The sequence below is a fragment of the Phyllobates terribilis genome, unplaced genomic scaffold (assembly GCF_046119375.1).
Source record: "Phyllobates terribilis strain yellow unplaced genomic scaffold, ASM4611937v1 Scaffold_399__1_contigs__length_1738980, whole genome shotgun sequence".
In the NCBI taxonomy this organism is placed as follows: Eukaryota; Metazoa; Chordata; class Amphibia; order Anura; family Dendrobatidae; genus Phyllobates; species Phyllobates terribilis.
In genome coordinates, this window is record NW_027363159.1 from 1,209,220 (window position 1) to 1,216,924 (window position 7,705).

Genomic DNA, 7,705 nt, shown 5'->3' on the forward strand with positions numbered 1-7,705 from the left:
CTGTACATAGTATGATGGCTCCACATACAGTCCTGTACATAGTATGATGGCTCCACATACAGCCCTGTACATAGTATGATGGCTCCACATACAGCCCTGTACATAGTATGATGGCTCCACATACAGTCCTGTACATAGTATGATGGCTCCACATACAGCCCTGTACATAGTATGATGGCTCCACATACAGCCCTGTACATAGTATGATTGCTCCACATACAGCCCTGTACATAGTATGATGGCTCCACATAAAGCCCTGTACATATACATAGTATGATGACTCCACATACAGCCCTGTACATAGTATGATGGCTCCACATACAGCCCTGTACATAGTATGATGACTCCACATACAGTCCTGTACATAGTATGATGGCTCCACATACAGCCCTGTACATAGTATGATGACTCCACATACAGTCCTGTACATAGTATGATGACTCCACATACAGCCCTGAACATAGTATGATGGCCCCACATACAGTCCTGTACATAGTATGATGACTCCACATACAGCCCTGTACATAGTATGATGACTCCACATACAGCCCTGTACATAGTATGATGACTCCACATACAGTCCTGTACATAGTATGATGGCTCCACATACAGCCCTGTACATAGTATGATGGCTCCACATACAGCCCTGTACATAGTATGATGTCTCCACATACAGCCCTGTACATAGTATGATGGCTCCACATACAGCCCTGTACATAGTATGATGGCTCCACATACAGTCCTGTACATAGTATGATGTCTCCACATACAGCCCTGTACATAGTATGATGGCTCCACATACAGTCCTGTACATAGTATGATGGCTCCACATACAGCCCTGTACATAGTATGATGACTCCACATACAGTCCTGTACATAGTATGATGGCTCCACATACAGCCCTGAACATAGTATGATGGCTCCACATACAGTCCTGTACATAGTATGATGGCTCCACATACAGCCCTGTACATAGTATGATGGCTCCACATACAGCCCTGTACATAGTATGATGGCTCCACATACAGCCCTGTACATAGTATGATGGCTCCACATACAGCCCTGAACATAGTATGATGGCTCCACATACAGTCCTGTACATAGTATGATGGCTCCACATACAGCCCTGTACATAGTATGATGGCTCCACATACAGCCCTGTACATAGTATGATGGCTCCACATACAGCCCTGTACATAGTATGATGGCTCCACATACAGTCCTGTACATAGTATGATGTCTCCACATACAGCCCTGTACATAGTATGATGGCTCCACATACAGCCCTGAACATAGTATGATGTCTCCACATACAGCCCTGTACATAGTATGATGGCTCCACATACAGCCCTGTACATAGTATGATGGCTCCACATACAGCCCTGTACATAGTATGATGGCTCCACATACAGTCCTGTACATAGTATGATGTCTCCACATACAGCCCTGTACATAGTATGATGGCTCCACATACAGCCCTGAACATAGTATGATGTCTCCACATACAGTACTGTACATAGTGTGATGGCTCCACATACAGCCCTGTACATAGTATGATGGCTCCACATACAGTCCTGTACATAGTATGATGGCTCCACATACAGCCCTGTACATAGTATGATGACTCCACATACAGTCCTGTACATAGTATGATGGCTCCACATACAGCCCTGAACATAGTATGATGGCTCCACATACAGTCCTGTACATAGTATGATGGCTCCACATACAGCCCTGTACATAGTATGATGGCTCCACATACAGCCCTGTACATAGTATGATGGCTCCACATACAGCCCTGAACATAGTATGATGGCTCCACATACAGCCCTGTACATAGTATGATGACTCCACATACAGCCCTGTACATAGTATGATGGCTCCACATACAGCCCTGTACATAGTATGATGGCCCCACATACAGCCCTGTACATAGTATGATGGCTCCACATACAGTCCTGTACATAGTATGATGGCCCCACATACAGTCCTGTACATAGTATGATGGCCCCACATACAGTCCTGTACATAGTATGATGACTCCACATACAGCCCTGTACATAGTATGATTGCTCCACATACAGCCCTGTACATAGTATGATGGCTCCACATAAAGCCCTGTACATATACATAGTATGATGACTCCACATACAGCCCTGTACATAGTATGATGGCTCCACATACAGTCCTGTACATAGTATGATGTCTCCACATACAGCCCTGTACATAGTATGATTGCTCCACATACAGCCCTGTACATAGTATGATGGCTCCACATACAGCCCTGTACATAGTATGATGACTCCACATACAGCCCTGTACATAGTATGATGGCTCCACATACAGCCCTGTACATAGTATGATTGCTCCACATACAGCCCTGTACATAGTATGATGGCTCCACATACAGCCCTGTACATAGTATGATGGCTCCACATAAAGCCCTGTACATATACATAGTATGATGACTCCACATACAGCCCTGTACATAGTATGATGACTCCACATACAGCCCTGTACATAGTATGATGGCTCCACATACAGCCCTGTACATAGTATGATGGCTCCATATACAGCCCTGTACATAGTATGATGACTCCACATACAGTCCTGTACATAGTATGATGACTCCACATACAGCCCTGTACATAGTATGATGACTCCACATACAGTCCAGTACATAGTATGATGGCTCCACATACAGCACTGTACATAGTATGATGACTCCACATACAGCCCTGCACATAGTATGATGACTCCACATACAGTACTGTACATAGTATGATGGCTCCACATACAGTCCTGTACATAGTATGATGACTCTACATACAGTCCTGTACATAGTATGATGGCTCCACATACAGTCCTGCACATAGTATGATGACTCCACATACAGTCCTGTACATAGTATGATGGCTCCACATACAGCCCTGTACATAGTATGATGACTCCACATACAGTCCAGTACATAGTATGATGGCTCCACATACAGTCCTGCACATAGTATGATGGCTCCACATACAGTCCTGCACATAGTATGATGACTCCACATACAGTCCTGTACATAGTATGATGGCTCCACATACAGCCCTGTACATAGTATGATGACTCCACATACAGTCCAGTACATAGTATGATGGCTCCACATACAGTACTGTACATAGTATGATGACTCCACATACAGCCCTGTACATAGTATGATGACTCCACATACAGTACTGTACATAGTATGATGGCTCCACATACAGTCCTGTACATAGTATGATGTCTCCACATACAGCCCTGTACATAGTATGATGACTCCACATACAGTCCTGTACATAGTATGATGTCTCCACATACAGCCCTGTACATAGTATGATGGCTCCACATACAGCCCTGTACATAGTATGATGGCTCCACATACAGCCCTGTACATAGTATGATGGCTCCACATACAGCCCTGTACATAGTATGATGACTCCACATACAGTCCTGTACACAGTATGATGGCTCCACATACAGCCCTGTACATAGTATGATGGCTCCACATACAGTCCTGTACATAGTATGATGGCTCCACATACAGTCCTGTACATAGTATGATGACTCCACATACAGCCCTGTACATAGTATGATGACTCCACATACAGTCCTGTACATAGTATGATGTCTCCACATACAGCCCTGTACATAGTATGATGGCTCCACATACAGCCCTGTACATAGTATGATGGCTCCACATACAGCCCTGTACATAGTATGATGGCTCCACATACAGCCCTGTACATAGTATGATGACTCCACATACAGTCCTGTACATAGTATGATGGCTCCACATACAGCCCTGTACATAGTATGATGGCTCCACATACAGCCCTGTACATAGTATGATGACTCCACATACAGCCCTGTACATAGTATGATGACTCCACATACAGTCCAGTACATAGTATGATGGCTCCACATACAGTCCTGTACATAGTATGATGGCTCCACATACAGCCCTGTACATAGTATGATGGCTCCACATACAGCCCTGTACATAGTATGATGGCTCCATATACAGCCCTGTACATAGTATGATGACTCCACATACAGCCCTGTACATAGTATGATGACTCCACATACAGTCCAGTACATAGTATGATGACTCCACATACAGTCCAGTACATAGTATGATGGCTCCACATACAGCCCTGTACATAGTATGATGGCTCCACATACAGCCCTGTACATAGTATGATGACTCCACATACAGTCCAGTACATAGTATGATGGCTCCACATACAGCCCTGTACATAGTATGATGGCTCCACATACAGCCCTGTACATAGTATGATGGCTCCACATACAGCCCTGTACATAGTATGATGGCTCCATATACAGCCCTGTACATAGTATGATGGCTCCACATACAGCCCTGTACATAGTATGATGGCTCCACATACAGCCCTGTACATAGTATGATGGCTCCACATACAGTCCTGTACATAGTATGATGGCTCCACATACAGTCCTGTACATAGTATGATGGCTCCACATACAGTCCTGTACATAGTATGATGGCTCCACATACAGCCCTGTACATAGTATGATGACTCCACATACAGTCCTGTACATAGTATGATGACTCCACATACAGCCCTGTACATAGTATGATGGCTCCACATACAGCCCTGTACATAGTATGATGACTCCACATACAGTCCTGTACATAGTATGATGGCTCCACATACAGCCCTGTACATAGTATGATGGCTCCACATACAGTCCTGTACATAGTATGATGGCTCCACATACAGTCCTGTACATAGTATGATGGCTCCACATACAGTCCTGTACATAGTATGATGGCTCCACATACAGTCCTATACATAGTATGATGGCTCCACATACAGCCCTGTACATAGTATGATGGCTCCACATACAGTCCTGCACATAGTATGATGGCTCCACATACAGTCCTGTACATAGTATGATGACTCCACATACAGTCCTGTACATAGTATGATGGCTCCACATACAGTCCTGTACATAGTATGATGACTCCACATACAGCCCTGTACATAGTATGATGGCTCCACATACAGCCCTGTACATAGTATGATGACTCCACATACAGTCCTGTACATAGTATGATGACTCCATATACAGTCCTGTACATAGTATGATGGCTCCACATACAGTCCTGCACATAGTATGATGGCTCCACATACAGTCCTGTACATAGTATGATGACTCCACATACAGTCCTGTACATAGTATGATGACTCCATATAAAGTCCTGTACATAGTATGATGGCTCCACATACAGTCCTGTACATAGTATGATGGCTCCACATACAGTCCTGTACATAGTATGATGGCTCCAGATACAGCCCTGTACATAGTATGATGGCTCCACATACAGCCCTGTACATAGTATGATGGCTCCACATACAGCCCTGTACATAGTATGATGGCCTCACATACAGCCCTGTACATAGTATGATGGCTCCACATACAGTCCTGTACATAGTATGATGACTCCACATACAGCCCTGTACATAGTATGATGACTCCACATACAGTCCTGTACATAGTATGATGGCTCCACATACAGCCCTGTACATAGTATGATGGCCTCACATACAGCCCTGTACATAGTATGATGGCTCCACATACAGTCCTGTACATAGTATGATGACTCCACATACAGTCCTGTACATAGTATGATGACTCCACATACAGTCCTGTACATAGTATGATGGCTCCACATACAGTCCTGTACATAGTATGATGGCTCCACATACAGCCCTGTACATAGTATGATGACTCCACATACAGCCCTGTACATAGTATGATGACTCCACATACAGCCCTGTACATAGTATGATGGCTCCACATACAGCCCTGCAAATAGTATGATGGCTCCACATACAGCCCTGTACATAGTATGATGGCTCCACATACAGCCCTGTACATAGTATGATGGCTCCACATACAGTCCTGTACATAGTATGATGACTCCACATACAGCCCTGCACATAGTATGATGGCCCCACATACAGCCCTGCACATAGTATGATGGCTCCACATACAGTCCTGCACATAGTATGATGACTCCACATACAGCCCTGCACATAGTATGATGGCTCCACATACAGCCCTGTACATAGTATGATGGCTCCACATACAGCCCTGTACATAGTATGATGGCTCCACATACAGTCCTGTACATAGTATGATGGCTCCACATACAGCCCTGTACATAGTATGATGGCTCCACATACAGCCCTGCACATAGTATGATGGCTCCACATACAGCCCTGTACATAGTATGATGGCTCCACATACAGTCCTGTACATAGTATGATGGCTCCACATACAGTCCTGTACATAGTATGATGGCTCCACATACAGTCCTGTACATAGTATGATGGCTCCACATACAGCCCTGTACATAGGATGATGGCTCCACATATAGTCCTGCACATAGTATGATGGCTCCACATACAGCCCTGTACATAGTATGATGGCTCCACATACAGTCCTGTACATAGTATGATGGCTCCACATACAGTCCTGTACATAGTATGATGGCTCCACATACAGTCCTGTACATAGTATGATGGCTCCACATACAGCCCTGTACATAGTATGATGGCTCCACATATAGTCCTGCACATAGTATGATGGCTCCACATACAGTCCTGTACATAGTATGATGACTCCACATACAGTCCTGTACATAGTATGATGGCTCCACATACAGTCCTGTACATAGTATGATGACTCCACATACAGCCCTGTACATAGTATGATGGCTCCACATACAGCCCTGTACATAGTATGATGACTCCACATACAGTCCTGTACATAGTATGATGACTCCATATACAGTCCTGTACATAGTATGATGGCTCCACATACAGTCCTGCACATAGTATGATGGCTCCACATACAGTCCTGTACATAGTATGATGACTCCACATACAGTCCTGTACATAGTATGATGACTCCACATACAGTCCTGTACATAGTATGATGGCTCCACATACAGTCCTGTACATAGTATGATGGCTCCACATACAGTCCTGTACATAGTATGATGGCTCCACATACAGCCCTGTACATAGTATGATGACTCCACATACAGTCCTGTACATAGTATGATGGCCTCACATACAGTCCTGTACATAGTATGATGGCTCCACATACAGTCCTGTACATAGTATGATGGCTCCACATACAGTCCTGTACATAGTATGATGGCTCCACATACAGTCCTGTACATAGTATGATGGCTCCACATACAGTCCTGTACATAGTATGATGGCTCCACATACAGTCCTGTACATAGTATGATGGCTCCACATACAGCCCTGTACATAGTATGATGGCTCCACATACAGCCCTGTACATAGTATGATGGCCTCACATACAGCCCTGTACATAGTATGATGGCTCCACATACAGTCCTGTACATAGTATGATGACTCCACATACAGTCCTGTACATAGTATGATGGCTCCACATACAGCCCTGTACATAGTATGATGGCCTCACATACAGCCCTGTACATAGTATGATGGCTCCACATACAGTCCTGTACATAGTATGATGGCTCCACATACAGTCCTGTACATAGTATGATGACTCCACATACAGTCCTGTACATAGTATGATGACTCCACATACAGCCCTGTACATAGTATGATGACTCCACATACAGCACTGTACA